The 16,658-nt window shown below is 41.1% G+C and overlaps 1 protein-coding gene across 4 annotated transcripts in view; it reads left to right on the top strand.

The window, feature by feature from the left end:
* LOC107727803 (ski oncogene-like) overlaps positions 1-16,658 on the top strand; it is a 34,823-nt gene that overhangs the window by 1,672 nt on the left and 16,493 nt on the right. The gene's annotated exons all lie outside the window — the stretch shown is intronic.

The raw sequence follows: 16,658 nt of genomic DNA, 5'->3' as shown, positions 1-16,658 counted from the left end.
ATATATATATATATATATATAATATTATTATTATTATTATTATTATTATGTAATAATATAATCTACTGCTATCTTTGAGTGTGTTGAAATGAAGGTGCAGCCAGCCAGTGTCCTGCCCCCAACCAACCCCCCTTGCACATTTATTTTGTGCCTCTGGATGCACTCATCTGCATATGACAAATGGAGCCTCAATTATGTATTTTATGGGAGCCAGAGATAGATGGGGAGGCTTGGGGAAGCCAGTAGTGGAGTAGGAGGAGAGTGCTGTGTAGGACATTGTTTTGTGTGTATGTTTTGGGTGGGGGGCAGGTTGGGGTTGAGGTCACTCTCCAAAAAGCAGTTGGTGTAGGGTCAGTGCTGCCCTTGAGTCTCCCACTGTCTGATCAGGCTCCACGCCAGGGTCAGAGAGGCAGCGAGCGGACAAAAGCACGGGAGTCTCGAGTTGGCTGCTCCTTCCACGCAGCAGCTGTTGAGTGTGATCGTGCTAATGGGTCTACACGCATATATGTATGTGTTACCATGGTGTCACTTCTGCAGGCTTGGGATACATGGTGTGGCAAACGCAGTTTCATTACTGTGGGAAATGTGAGAGACATGGCACATTTCAGAAATGCAGCGTCATGTATATTTAACGATCACTTCTCTATGGGAAAAGTGTTGGCTGATATTTGTCACTGAGTGGCTAGTTTACACTTTGCTGTGCCTTGCGTCTGGTTAGGCTAAAGAAACTCTGCTTTTTTTGTGTAGTTATTGTTAGATGATTAGTTTCGACCTTTTATGCGTGTCCTATATTTGTTTTAATTGTACAATAAGCACATTTTACCATGATGCTATGGTCTGTCCTAACAGTACAGTAGCCGTAATGTATCCAGAAGGGTGAATTTTGTGCGGTTTCTATGGTTCATTGTCAGAGGTGTCCCAGTTAGCAGCAAGCTGGTTGGGTCCGTGGGGAGCTGTGTATCGGCGGACCTGTATTAAAAAAAAAAACACTTGGCGCTTTTCACCTAACCTCAGCTCAATTAAGACATTTTTTTCTTTTCCCTTTATTTTTGTAATTAACCTATTTTGTAAGTAACTTTTCAGTCATGCTGAGAATATTTGCTTTATGGTGTCTTACTTTTTATTGCTGCTTCCAAATATTACTTTGATGAGAGGCTGGTCACCATGGTTACACAGAGTTTGCTTTATTTTTTAATAACTGAAATATATCAGTGCTGAATATATTTAAAATCCAGTCTAGGCTGGCTGACATAATGGGGTAGATCGCAGGGAGAGGGTGGCGAGTTCTCATTAAGAATCTGTCGCCCCTGTCCGCCAGGGCCTTGACATGTGACCTCTCTCCAAAGCCAGTCAACCAACAACCCCTCCCCCCCTCCTTTCAGACAGCCCGGCCAATCGTGTTCAGCCGTTGGTACTTCAGCTGGACAGATGGTTGTTTGATAAAAGACTGAAAAATGCATTGCAAATAAATAAGCAGCAAAACATCACACCAAATTGGTGTCAAAATTTTTTTTTTTTGCCAATTTTTATGGATTTAAATAAAAGTATGACCTTATCAATTTGTTATCTTATCCTCTTTAAATATTTTTAAAAATTTTGAATAATAATAATAATTTAAATTATATTTTTACAATTGATGTTTTTAAACAAATTATATTTTTTCATAATATTTTATATAATATTTCACTATTTTTCTACTTAGTTGTGAAATTGTTTTGCCATTTATATTTAAGACTGAATAAACTGTTTTTTTTTCATCAAATGTTATGCTATTGAATTATTTTTAATTTAATTTAAAAACCTTTTAGACGTTTTATTATAACTTATTATTTTAATATTTTCTATAATTATCTTTATTATATTATTTTAGTGTTATATAACTTTACTTAATTTAAACTTTTTAATAGTTTTGAAACTGTTTTTGCTTTTATATCCACGACTGAATTGGTGGTTTTACTACACATATTTCAAGTGTATGTGCATTGTCCTGCCAGGAATGAAGTAAGACTCCAGTGAGAATAGTGTTGTGTAATAAATTAGATGCAGAGGGGCCGCGGAGCTTTTAAATGGGGGGGATATCAAACTCCCCTTTGTTCTGCTCCCTCACTTTATCAAATTACAGATGACTCCCAACCTGAGACCAAACTAATCAACTGAGTGTCTGACCCAAGATGGCCACGACCATAATAAATGCGCACGCCTGGGGGATGGAGGTCGCATTTTGCATTTGTAATGCCTGTATCAGCTGTGGGGAAAATATTAAAATGAGCGCACGGCCTACTCATTTCCATTCCCATCTGTCTGCTGACCTCGCCGTCGCGGCCCGCGCTGCGTCCCACCAGCCGCGCTGCCCCTTGCTCTGCATCCAGACTGCCAACAATTCCATCCGCTTGTCCCAACCCCTTCTCCACCCAAACACAGCAAGTGCTACTTATTCATCCAGCGCAGTCAGGCCACTCATCACTCAGTACCACATAAGGGTGGCCGGCAAACAACCCCCGCTGCCTGGGGTTTGACTTAGCTGAGTCAAAATCCACTTTCGGACGCCTATTCTCTGACCGGCTGAATTTTAAAAGGGCGGCTTGATAGGTTAACAATCCACAAGAGATGCTGTCTCATCCCCTCCCTGGAGGGATGGAGGTGAGGGGGTGGTCAGGGGCTCTCGGAGGTTGTGCCCTCTATTCTCTGCTGTGTGACCTCTTGTTTAAAGGGCGTCAGCTGGAGCTCTCCACTGGCTGATGCTGGGGTGAAGACCTGCTGCCTCTTTTGTTCCCGACAGCTTTGTTACTCGAGCCGTCACCTCTCATTGTGTCTCTGGCTTCGTTTTGGTGCCCGTTGCATGACCAATGCCTCCATGGTAATGAGTCTCAAGGCTTTTGTCTGCGTCTGCTGCCAACATGAAATGCATCCACTGCGGTGCTGTGTTGATTTGGTACCACAATAGCATTGATCTTTAATCGGGATTCGGGATGCAATTAGCAATGAATGTCACTAAATTAGGCATCTGTTTTGTGAGTAAGTCTGCATGATGATGGCATCGGTTAAGGTTTGGAGTTGCATGGGCTTGCACTGAATATCCTGGCCACTCTTTTTAGTATAATAAATGAATGGGGCTGTCAAGTTCCAGAATGACCAAAAAATGGTCCTTATTTCTCTTGCACTATATTTTAAGTCTTCCAAAGTCATTTGATACCTTCATGTGAATAACATACTGAAATGTTAGTTGGAATTCACTTAAAAATCTCAAAAAACCTCCATGCCCTGTTTATGAGATGAGTAGCAAAGATCAAATTTGTGAACAAATAGTTTTTTTCGCAAGACCAGTCTGAATTATTCTTTTGCCATTTAGACTGATCTGGTTCTCAAATTATACAAACCGGCTCAATGTTCAAGTGAAAAATGATCAGTGAACACAACATATGTTTTGGTCTGTTCCCATCAGATAACTTGGAATATAGTGCACGAGACAAATGGACTGATTTTCATGATGCCTTTACTGTGCCTTTGCATCCTTTTTAAGCTTGAAAGCTCTGTTCCCCATGCATTGTAATTGCACATTATTTAGATTTTTCTCCTTTTATATTCCAAGAAAGCGGTGTAGAGTTGATTTGGTACCACAACAATATTGATATTTAATCGGGATGCAGTTCACAATAAATGTCACTAAATCAGGCGATTGTTTTGTGAGTCTGATGACGGCATCGGATAAGGTTTAGAGTTGCGCAGGCTGGCACTGCCACCAGTCTGTGGGAACAGATGGCAGAATGATGGTGGTGTTGTTTTATGATCAGTTTCACAGATCAGGCCCCTTAGTCGATAGTGATCATCAGCTTCATAATTAATATGGCAACCCATCTGCTCTGGAGATGGAAAATCCTGAAGTGCACAGCTGCCACTGTGCAAGAAACCCAGTGCCTTAATTGAGCTGCTTGAAAGTCCACTAATCCGAAACTGCTCTGCGAAGTCCACTCGGACGAAATTTCATTCTGATGGAAATGGCTTAAATGTAGCTTTAATTTTAGTGTTGTATCTCTCGCCCTTCCTCATTAGATGCACAACCTTGTACGACTTTATACTCCCTCCCTGATCCATCCTCATGAGCTGTAGGATGCAGTTTTATATAATCTACTTGGAATTTCAATTATTCTCGGCCAGCCAGAACAAATGAGTAATATATTTAAAAAAGTGTATTCCTGATCTGAATGCAGTCGAATTTCAGATATGCACCAGTTTTGTTTCAGCCAAAAGAAATGAGGAATCCAAACAACCCATTGCGTATTCCTGCATTGTGCCTTGCCTACAGTGATTATTTGAAATTGCATTTACACAAATACGCCAAACTAAACCACTGCTGAAAGAATCTGGCGTTCTGAGACATACTTGATTGCGTTTACTTCCTACAGCTGTCGACTTCTGTTAGAGCTGCTCAGAGAAGGGTGAGGACTGTGTGGTAAAGATGTTTCCTCAGGGTCTGTCTGTGGGATGATGCAGCTTCGGTCTGCGTGCGTGTGCCATATGACTAACTGGCATGTTGCTCTAGCCTACAAACCTCCCACTGACTGCCCCCAAAACTACCATGAGGATAAGCTTTTGAATCTCAAATTATTTTTTAAATGTTCAAATATCATTAAGTATACGTGTTGCTTGGTCACATCCATGCACGTCATGGATTGACACTGGGCACTCTGCATCGGTAATGAGGAAGAATCAACATTTTAGCCAAGCATAATTAAAATGTTCATAATCATTTTATACTATTAATATTAGCAATTAATGTCAGAGAGCTGTAGTCAAGCTAATGCACGTGACTACTTGTGCTGTGTAGGTGAAGTGAGTTCAAATCCATGAACTCACCCATAAACTTGCTCCCCCCTCATTGTTTCCTGTCCAATCTCTGCTTCCCTCTGAGGCCTTAAAGGGAACAAAAATTGAAAATTTTACCATTATTTACTCACCCTCATGAAACACAATTTCTTCTGTTTAGCATAAAAGGTGAAATTTTGAAAATCCTGGCCACTCATTACTGTATAATAAGTGAATGGGGATGTCAAACTCCATAATAATTAAAAGCACCACAGATGTAACATAAAAAGTGAACCATACAACTCTTGGATTATTTTTCAAGCCTTCTAAAGTCATTCGATACCTTTGTGTAGAAAACAGACCCAAATGTCAAAATTCACTAAAAATCTTGCTATCGGCCCTTGCCCTTGTTCTTGAGAGAAGTAGAACTGTCATATCAGTGATCCAGTTGTTCTTATCATTTTTGGGGGTAAAACCAGTCTGAGTTCTTCTTTTGTAAATTAGGCCGATCTGATTCTGATGCATTGTTCCCATGAAAAATTATCAGTAAACATGACAGGTTTTGGTCTGTTCCACATGTAAAGCTGTCACAGGAATTTGGAAGACTTGGAACATAGTGTGTAAGTGTAATGGACTAGTTTCATGATGATTTTTAAGCTTGAAAGCTCCGGTCCCCATTCATTGTAATTGCACATTATTCAGACTTTGTTTCATGGAAGCAAGAAAGGCCTATGGGTTTGCAACAGCATGGGGGTGAGTAAATAATGAATTTTCACTTGCAGGTACTGTACTTTTAAATATAAAATAGTGGCAGTTTAATTAAATTATGAGCAAGCTGTATTTTCTAAACCACACATTGAAAGTTGGTTCTTTTCTAGGCTAAGGGAAAAAAGCTCATGTTTTTTATGTGAGCTGTCTGGGCCTTTTATGAAAAGAGGGATTTTGTGTTTTTAAGCAGCCTGTGGCCTCTCGTTCACTCCTCAGAAGCACGCAGACGGCTCTCGCTCCATGTCCAAGCAACATTATTCAGAAAACTTCTGTGATTGGAGAGTCAGTGTAGTTGCTAAGCAACGCTGCTCTTCCTGTGCTAAATAAGAACTTGATGCTTCCTGGCTGGTGGGCTGAGCAGAGCGTGCCAGCTCTCTCATGCTTGCTCACTCTGCCTCTCTCTCTCTCTCTCTCTCACTCTCTCACTCTCTCTCACACACACACACATACACTTTCTCTCTTTAACACATACACAAACAAGTCTCTGCAACACACGTATCCAGGCCTTCTCGTAGTGATTGTGTTACTGAGGAATACAAGGATCTGTCCCAGCCTTGCAAAAATAAAAAATAAAAAACAGAAGAAATGGTGATGTCAGGATGACCTGATCTGTAACCTCCATTTCCCTATCACTCTCGGATGAGTGTGAGTCTGTGTCTCTCTCTCTCTCTCTCTCTCTCTCTCGCTCCTGCTCTCTGGGTGGTGCAAGGATGGAGGTTTTCCTGAGTTTGCCCTCCCTGTGTTTGAGGCTTTGGGTTATGAGGCACATTCAGATTTTTCCAGAAAGGCTGATTCACTCCTCCAGCCCTCAGACAGCTGGCAAGGCCTCCATTTTCCACTCAATGTGATGGTCCACCGCAACATGGTGTTTCAGAAATGCTTCTGGAACACTCTGCAAGATGGCGTTCTTAAAAACGGAAAGTTCCTTTGCTTTCATATATAATATAAAGTTGTTTTTCTATACTGCATCTTTCTAAGGCTAATGCTGTCAAGTACCATGTTTAGTCAGTTAAAATCATCTGTTTAAAAATATTCGCTTTTCCATGCTTCATCAAATTGACTGCATAATACATGCAGTAAATCTACTGTTTCTTAAAGGGATAATTTACCTGAAAAAATAAATTCTCTCATTATTTACTCACCCTCTTCTTGTCATTAGTCCATACTGAAAGTTATAAGCTTCAAAAACTTGGTTTGTTCACACCAAGAACTGTAACTGTACAGATAACTATTACGATAACTATATTAGCATCCACAGCAATGGAAGATAATATTCTGTTTATTATAAACATGCACTGCAGTTTTGTTGTCTGCTGCTTTAAATGCTCGAGCTGGTGAATTCTGATTGATTTGTCAATGTTTGTTTTCATTATTCATCAGCTGGAAAAAAATGTTCTGATGCTATCACTCCTTTGTCTTGTTATCATTATAGCTGTGTTGTGAACTTCCCTTTTTTTATGGAATTACAGCTATTACTAGAACTTTATCGTTTGTAAAGGCCATAACACCATACATTTAGATGCATATGCCATAATCGTATTCTTCTAAAACCATACAAATTTGTGTTAGAAACAGACCAAAATTTAAGTTATTACTCAATAATAATTTCTCCACTCCAGTGATTCTTTGAATCAGTGACTCCAAGAACTGAATCGGTCTGATTCATGAATCATGAATTGAACTAATTCCATTCCAAGTTCCATTTGTGATTCACTGAATCAGTGCCTCGAGAACCAAATCAGTCTAATTTGTGAACTTATCAATCAGATTTATATTCAATTCAGATTCATTCAGAATTTAAGCTTCACTCCTATTGTCATTTTATGGAAAAAAACGACCAGCACTGCCTTCGGAAGTTCTCCTGTTGTGTTCCACAATCACACAAGTTACCAACAACATGAAAAAAAGGAAATTATGACAGAATTTTCATTTTTAGGTGAACTATTTCTTAAAAGTAATTTCTATTTTTTACAATCAAATATCAGTATCCACGGTGCAGAGCACAGTACCCATGCATACAATATAAAGACTTCTGTTCTTTGTGATTCTTCTGTTTAACCCGTTTTTCTTGTTATTCTTCTTTCCGGTAAGTTAAAAGGCAAAAGCAGATGAATAAAAAGAAAAAAGACAGTTAAAAGGTTACAGAAGGGAGAAGGAAACTTGTTCTTTTATGTTCCTCAGTGGCACCAACAAGCAGACCTCTTGTAAGCCATCTCCCCCAGTGGCTTGAGTGTGTGCCAGATTTCTGCTTGGCACAGGAGATCAGGTATTAAATGCTAGCGAAGCACAATGAAATGTGGTGTGCTGTTAAACACGTACTAAATTTCTGCTATTGGAGCCTTTAGCAATGCGACGCCGAGGCCTGGAGCGAGAGCCCATATCAAACGCATTCAGCACGGCTGCCTCCTCGCTCTATACAGCACAGTGAGGTTGTGTGGGACTACTTATCCAATACCAAAACTGCTGCCACATTCTTTTTTTGCGGATGACACCCCCTCACTGGCTACTCTAATTCCAAGCATCTGTTCCATCGCTTCTCTCTCTTTCTCTATTCTCTCCATTTCTCTTAGGAAGAAGCTTTATTCAAACAGCCTGATGTGTTGTTACAGACATGTCACCCTCAATTACTCAGTTGTGCTCTGCCTTGGCTTCTTTCTCTCTCCTTCTAATCCATCCATTCTCTCTGCCTGTCTCTCTCTCGTTCTCTCTCTGCAGTGAGCGGGACATGCACGGGGGAGGGACAGTCAGCTCATCATATTCTAGATATTAAAAATATAGATGCCAATGCTATAAAACAGATTAATCAAAGATTTTACGTACTACGAACATGCATTAAATTGATCAAAAATGACAGTAAGATGTTTGTAATATTACAAATGTTGACGTTCTCTACATCAAGAATCCTGAAAATGTATTCTGGTTTTCACAAAATTATTAAGCAGCACAACTGTTTTGAACATTGATAATAATAAGTGGTTCTTTTAGCACCAAATCAGCATATTAGAATGATTTCTGAAGGATCACGTGACTCTGAAGACTGGCTGATGAAAATTTTCTGGCTGGGGTGTCTTTCCTTCCTCTCTCTGGCTTGTAGGGCAATGTGATAGCGTGCCTGTACCCAGTGTCTGCTTTTATTTATAGTGCGCCAGTGACCACAGACTGAGCAAGCCTGAAATAGGCAGCCTCTGATCCCATAATGACCCAGCTATTATCAGGCCTGTGTCTTAAATTGGGGACCCGCTATCGTGGTCAAGGAGGACAGAAAGCTAGCTGCTAGCTTACAGCCTCTCTTTTAAAAATCCAATCTGCTTTGCGGCTTATTGTAAACGGGGTAATCACTGTTCCTTCGGACAGCTTCAGCTTAAAGGTGGGGTAAGCAATTTCTGGTAGCCAATGTTGACATTTGAAATCACCAAAACAAACACGCCCCTACCCCAAAAGGGTCTCACCCCTATTTTGATAGCTTCGCCCCACACATACGTACGCAACCCAGGCAATGATTAGTTCTGTGAAACAAAGCAAAACCAATGTTACACCATGTCTACACCGGACGCGAGTGGCGCGACGCGACAAAATACTATGGAACTCATTATAATCAGTGATGCTGTCTACACCATAGATATATATACATATCTATGGTCTACACTGGATGCGGCACGACACCACAAATCCCCAACAGAAAACTGCTGCTGCGGTCTATTCATGACGTATTGACACAAATTTCAAATGATTTTCAGCGGTCGCTTTATCGCGTCCAGTGTACTAGACAGACTTTAGCTGTTGCGGCGCAGACACGGTGTTACTCGCCTATCGAAAAGAAACAAAGCAACCTCGGCGGCCAATCGCAGGCCTTCCACTCCTTGAATTCTCTCCAGCGCTGGAAAGCTGATCCGATATTTACACGGGTCCTACTTCTTGCCTTATTGCCTTAAGCCTTCTTTTGTTCCGCAGACATTTTCCTCTTTTGTTTTTTATCCGCCATCTCTATCTTTCTGTTGCTCGGCTCGCTAATGTCCGTCCTGTGCACTGAACGCTCTCTCCTCCACATCATGAGTAGACACGCCCCTTACTGCTGATTGGCTACAAGTTTGTTTTGCTAGTCGGCCCGAATCAGTTTTCTAAAGCGTTTTTGAAAAATCGCTTACCCCACCTTTAATTAGTTTCGCCATAGTGCTCTTGGTTTGCTTGTCTGCGGCTGTCTCCTGGTGGAGTCATCAGCTCACCTGGGCTACGGCGCAACAGAAGGCTTTAATTGTTTGGGACTTTGGTTAGGAGGAGGCAACACTAAGGAGTGCATGCAAAAGCTGAAGAGGTTGAGTGTGAGTGAAGTGAAGAATGTGGGATTATGGTGTGACTTGACTGACGCACAGAGCTTTGATGTGTGGTAGACGTGAAGTCAGCTTGTAAAAGATTTGCTCAGCATGCATAGGGGAGGTGATAGATTCATGAACAATTGCCATGTGAGATATCCAAGGGCCTTTTTTCTGTACATGTCTTTTTAAATAATGTTTGGAATTACTATAATAATACAATAATATTGCAATTTAAAATAACTGTTTTCTAATTTGATAGAGTTTAAAATGCAATTTATTCCTACGATGACAAAGCTGAATTTTCAGCAGCCATGTTTGAAATGTTTTGTAACATTATCAATTTAATATACCCATATGCATGCATAATTGGGTATGTGGGTACGCTGGTCATTTTTAGCCATGTTTTTTTTCTGCAGGGCCTGTCTACGAACTCTCATGGGCAAAAACAAGTTTATCCCTGGCTGGAGTCTTATATAAGTTTATACCGCAGGACATACATATAAAAACCTAAATGGGTATGATAGGAAAGGAATGTCTGGGTCAAACCCTGCAAGCAGGAATTACAACCGCAGTAAAACGGCCATGACGGTGTTTCTGCGAAACGGTCACTCTGACAAATACCCATATGCTATGCGTGCTGCTCAATTCACACGTTTTAGCTGGTCCAACTGTACAGGCCGCTGATAGAATTAGTCTTTCCAAAAGGATTAGTCACCCTATCATCAAGCCTTCTCCCTAATTTATCTCCCTTTGTTGTGGTGCAGGCTGCATTAAATGGGATCAGGGGCCTTGGCCAGAGACAGTGGGAGGAAGTGGCCCTTTGTGTGCCTGGCAGGTGCACAGGGGTGTGGAATGACACTGGCATTTGCCTGTAGGGGGGTTGGGGGGCATCTGCGTGTTTGAGGCCGAACCTGTTGGTTTGGAAGGGAGTTTGGTTGGGAATGCATTTTCTACCAAACTCTTTCAGGCTGTCGCCGTCTCTTTCTTCCCTTAACCAGCCTCACCACTGGATAAGTGCTCCTGAGATATCCCAGAAACCCTTGCAACTCCACTTGAACCCTTAATCAAAGGACTCCTCTGGGGTTGGCAGTAAATTCTTCAGGCAAATGTTTTTTGCACTCTCTCTGTCTCTCTTCCTCTCACTCTCTCTTTCTTCTGTACTCCCTCCTCTCTCGGTTTTCTCCACTCACATCTGGTGAGCAGTCCTTGTCTGCTTTTACTGTTCTGAGGTCATTTTCATCCTATGAGGAAAGTGAAACCTTATGAGGGGAACTGCCAGGGACATGCACAGCTAGGAGGGGTTGTTACAGGCCACTTTAGTGGGGCTCGTTTTTTTTTTTATGCTGTTTTACCAATGTCTGTTAACAAGGCCGTTCTTGGCTATTCAGAAATGTAAGATGTCTTCATCCCAAATCTCTGTCTGAAAATCACATTTGTGCTACAGCAAAACAACTCTGGAGATGTATTGAGCGCTAATGAAATGTTTCATGAAAGAAACCCACCAGAGCAGATTTCGAAGTAGGTTTTCGCCTCCCCAACATCGTTTTTTTTTTTTTTTACCAGTTTTTCAAGGCCATTTATAACACTATTTTCATTGAAATCCCTGACAAGCCTTGGCTGCGTTTTGCTTGCAGAAGGCCTCGCTGCAAAAACCTGAGACAGCTGTGGCCGCTGAAGTGTTCAGCATTCAGCAAGGAAACCAAGTGCTGCATATGCAGAAAGTGGGAGACGTTTCCTGGAATGCAAACAACCTCCCTGTCTGATTTTTTACTGAAAATGGGCCAAAGAGGTGTCTTCTGGAAGGATTGTGTCTTTATTTAGAGATTCAGACTGTCCTTTATGTATGATTTACGCTCCTGTTAGCACCACCAGTTCACTGTCTGTAATCTCTCTTCTTTCTTCCGCTCCTCCTTTCATCTCTCTCTCCTTCTTTTCCACCAGAGAATATGAAGAAAATGTGCTGAAGCTGCATTTGTCCCTGCTGGCTGACACAAAAAGCAAATTTAGGGCTCCCCTCCCTTCTTTCAATTAAAGCTTCTCATGAATATGGAGTTTTCTGTCCGTGGTGGTGAAGGACTCCAAATGAGAGCTTGCCTGTAAAAAAATATAAAAGTGACTTAAGCTCAAACAGTTGAAGAATTTAGAAAGAAGATTAGGGATTAGGCTGAGAGCACATGGTGTTGGTAATCATATTTATGCATATTAAAGCCCAAGGGGATTTTCAAGAATGCATGGAAATGCATGGATAATGAGTTTCTTTGGCCTCCTTCAGTCAGATGTTGCTGATTAAACTGGTCAAATGCTTGTATTAAACCCTATTTAGATCAGGAAGAATTTGGCCCTGCTGTTGTCACGAAATATTTCAAAAGTATTTCATTCTTTTCCCGCTTATTTTACTTTGTAAACAGCTGATTTGTCTTAAAGATTGACAGGAGGTCACCTCAAGTTGTTTCAGCTAATACACATAGCTTCAAAACAGACCCAACCGATGCCATTTGATGTCATTCGAACGGTGTGAAAAGGAGTGGTCCAGTCCTCTGTGTTTTACAGCAGCTCTGTCAGCTTAATGAGGAGAGTGTTAAGCTCTATCACTTCAATTGCCCGCAGTCCCAGCACCCCTAATGGCCCTGGAAGCCCCGGCCGGGGTTGTAGAGAGGTCAGGTTCAATTACAGAACATAAACAACAACACAAGCCTCCTATCACCAGAGAAAATAAAAGCAATGGCAGCTGAGGTAAGAGGGTGGAGCTGATGGCAGTTGTTGTTTTTTTGGGGGGTTGGGGAGGCAGCTAATCTCTTGAATTGATAACTAGCAGAGAAAATTATTGATTGATTGATTTTTTTTTTTTTATGGTTATCTTGCACTTGTAAACTCTCTTTGACCTGGATGTGCAGTGAAGTAAAAATTTGAGATAGATAGATATAGATAAATATAGATATTCAAATAGATATAGATATTCAGATATATTTAAAGCGATAGATGGGACAGACAGCTATTTTGATAGATATATGGCTAGATAGAGAGTGAATGTCAGTTCATCGAGGTCAGCTGGTTTTACTAGAGCTGGAGACGAGTCCAGAGACAAGGGGTCCAGGGGCACACAGACTCCCCCACCATCTGGCAGCCATAAAAGGCTTGGAAGTTGGAGTTTTAGGTTTTTTTTACGGCCTTGCAGGGTGAGACATGGCAAGGCACTCTGGATGCCCCCAAGCTCCTCAGCTTCCTCCACAGCCTTCTATTGCAGGTCAGAAGTTCATTGCCTTTCTCCCCTTTAAAATACCTGAGAGCTTTAGTTGGTGGGAAGTGGGCTTTATGCAGGCATCTTTTGCATGTGTCTGTCCACGGAGAGAATTTTACAAGGCAGTACAGCAGATGTGATTCACACAGATGGCGAGAAGTTGGACCCTGGTGAGTCAACGAATTATTTTTGTGTCGATATGCGTCATCATGTGCCTCATCAATTCGCTCTGAAACTTCAAACAGCCCCACTGACACGGAACGGAATAATAATGAGATAGAAGTTATAAAAATTTTTTTGTATATTATGTTGCTACAATCAATTCAAAAGGTCAGGAAATAAAAAAATTATTGTGGAATTCATGCACGCTGCCTAAATTCCTGTCTGATATTCTACCGTTCTACAATCCTATCTCGCGTGCTTTGCTTATTGGGCTCTCAGGTCTGATCAAGTCTGGATTCCTTTAAAAATTATATCCTCCGAAGAGGCTGAACCAACTTTAACACCTTCGGCAGCTCAAGTAACAATGCCCTCTCGTAAATATCAGTTAACAGAGAATCAAACTGAGAAGGCGTAAAGACAAATTTGATCCTGTATTTTTTTTTTCATTAAGAAATTCTGTCAGAATCACAATGACCTTTTTTCAACTTCTTGGCCTTGTTTTTGTTTCCTGTCTCATTTCTATCTAGTGTATCTCAGCGTGGTTGAGTTTCCAGTCTCTTTATGGCCCCCACTCGTTTCAGCATCCTCTATAGAGGACTAAAAATGCTGACAGTGGAAGAGTAAAAACTGTGTTTGGCAGGCACGCCCTTGAAGGTTTCTGTGTCACTCAAGACCATTGAATTTTTAATTATTTCCTGGCTGTGGTATTCTGCTCTACTTCACTAGGGCGCCTGGCTCCATGCTGTCTCACAGCTCAGATGGTAGACACTGTGTTAGACATTTGCGGTTAAATCTGCTCAAATCCTTAGACGCCTACTGCAAGCAGGTGAGACCTTGGTTCGAGAGACTTTTTTAAAAGGATAGTTCACACAACTAAGAAAATTCTGTCATTTACTCACCCTCTTGTCGTTCCAAACCTGTATGACTTTCTTTCTTCTGCAGACCACAAAAGAAGATATTTTGAAGAAGTTTTCAAATGTTGCCATCCATACAATGAAAGTCAATGGGGACTTTCTCTGTATTCGCCAAAAACACATTTTTTAAAAATAAAAAGTCCTACAGATTTGGAATGTCGCAAGGGTGAGTAAATTATTTATTTTTTGTGTAAGGGATCCCTTTACTCTAGCCTACTGTATCTCTAACAGTTTCTGAAGCATGTTGGTGCACATGCAAAACTAAATTGCCCATATTTACAGCGCCAGTGTTTCCTGAAAGGGGGTCTGCTGGAGACAGACGGCACTTCCCACTTCGCTATGAATACTGCACGCAGCTTTTGTCTCTCAGACTGATGCATTTAGCATTCAGATCTATCATTATTCCCTGCCCGGCAGACAGCAGTAATGTAATCTCTGTTGATTTACGGGCAGAAGTGTGCATCCCAACTCCCAACAGCTGGATCTGCTCTGTTTCAGTGCTGTCTGATCATACCTATTGAATTTGCCCCTTATAATTATTATAATAATGACTTCAAATGCATTTGACGCCAGGACCTCTGATTGCACTTGACAAGAGCTTCTCCAGGCTGGTGAGTTGCACATCAAAGACGCATTCGGAGGGTGGTGCGGTTCGAGCATTTGGCCCGAGATTTATTGAGAGGCTCTTAACATATTTCAGGCCGTCTCTCCCTCACTTTTCCGTGTCATGTCGAGGTCTCCCGAGTTCCAAGAGAGGAAAAGAGTAATAAGAAAGAGAGCGAGAGCGGGAGATTTTGAATAAACGGCTGGAAATAATGATCTCTGTTCTGAGTTAGTGGTTACATCAACAGCAGTGATTCAGGGAGGAAAAATGCGGTTTATGTCTCTTTAAGTCTCTAGGCTGTCTGCAAAATGCATTAGTCCTGTGGAGCAGACACAGGCCAGGGCAGAGGGAGGAGCCCAGGGCTGCAGAGGGGGTAAGTGCTGGAGGATGGAACAGCCGCAGTCTGGGCCTCCAGCCTCCTGGCTAGACTGCTCAAAGTTATTATTGAGTTCCTGAGCAGAGCCTCCCCTCCCTGCCATACTGGTGTCTGTTCATCCTGTGCTCTTGTTCTCTCAGGCTCGCTGTGTGTGTGTGTGTGCTTCCTGGCTGACAATTCACCATTGGCCTTATACAGTAACAGCACACTTTAGCATTTTTTTTTTTAAGAATTAAAACTTAATGGTAACACTTTGCAATAAAATTCACTTGGCTGACATTGGTTAATGCATTTGTATCCTGAACTAACAATGAACAATGATTTCTTTATGGCATGTCTTAATTTATAAATATAATATTGTTTATTGTTAATTTATCTTGGTTTAAAATACATTAACTAATGTTAATTTATACAACCTAATATTAATTGTATTAGTATGTCCAGAAATTAACATTAACCTTTATAGCTAATGCATTAACTATAGGTAATAAACTGTTCCCAATTTAATTGAAGGTGGTCTTTATAATAATTCTTACATGTTAATATAATCAGTTATTATTACAATAACTTACCAGGTCTCAATTTAAAAATCAGTCAATAATCAGAAGAGCTAGGGGTGTGCGATATGACGTTTTTTGATCGTGGACGATTAAAATCTGAGATCTGCTTTTGAAGAAATATCGTTGTATCGTGCTACAGCACACATTCTATCAGATGCAGTTCTGGCGCCTCCATCTCACGCATAAACACATTTCATTACACCAAATACACAAAATAATGTTCTTTTTAGCAACATCATATGACCCCTTTAACTCAGCGGTGGACTCTCACGGGACACTGCACTTATTCGCAATTACAAAACTACATTATTTGCATGTGCTTTAGAGCCTTGCTAGTTAAACGTTTAATTCACATGCTTTTCTGACGTGCGCCTTTTCTGAGCGCCTACACCCAAAGCGCGTGCACTAAAAATCCTGTTAAACAGCGCCTGAAGACTGAACTAAGTTATCTTTCGCGCTAATACTGTCAAAACACACAAGGTTTACATATAACTAGTTGGTTATGTCCAGGGTTTGAAATTAACACTTGCCAACCCGCCAAATGCGGGTAAAAATCAGCTGTGGCGGGTAACGCTGTCAAATCACTAGCCAATTTGGCAGGTTACTTTTCGTAAATTATGTTTACTAGCCTCAAGCTGTTGGCTTACCTCCGGCCTTTTTTTCATTATTTATTTGTTTAATTTTTTTGGCTAGTACAAATTATGAATGGCCGGTAATTTAAAAATTTAGTAGCCAAATTGGCTGGTGAGTGAAAAAGTAAATTTCAAACCCTGGTTATGTCTAAAATGAAAGTAAACAGTTGAGAGAAAAACAGATAGGTGCCTGTATATTAGATGCGTGCAGGTCTTAAAGGGACAGTAATAAACATGCTGCCGACTATCATTAAAGGGGTAGTTCAGGGGCGTAAATTTCTTCTAACA

Source organism: Sinocyclocheilus rhinocerous, unplaced genomic scaffold, assembly GCF_001515625.1.
Source record: "Sinocyclocheilus rhinocerous isolate Xijiao unplaced genomic scaffold, SAMN03320098_v1.1 scaffold576, whole genome shotgun sequence".
Taxonomy (NCBI): domain Eukaryota; kingdom Metazoa; phylum Chordata; class Actinopteri; order Cypriniformes; family Cyprinidae; genus Sinocyclocheilus; species Sinocyclocheilus rhinocerous.
The sequence above is the reverse complement of the archived record's forward strand: the minus strand, read 5'-3'. Positions and strand labels throughout refer to the sequence as shown.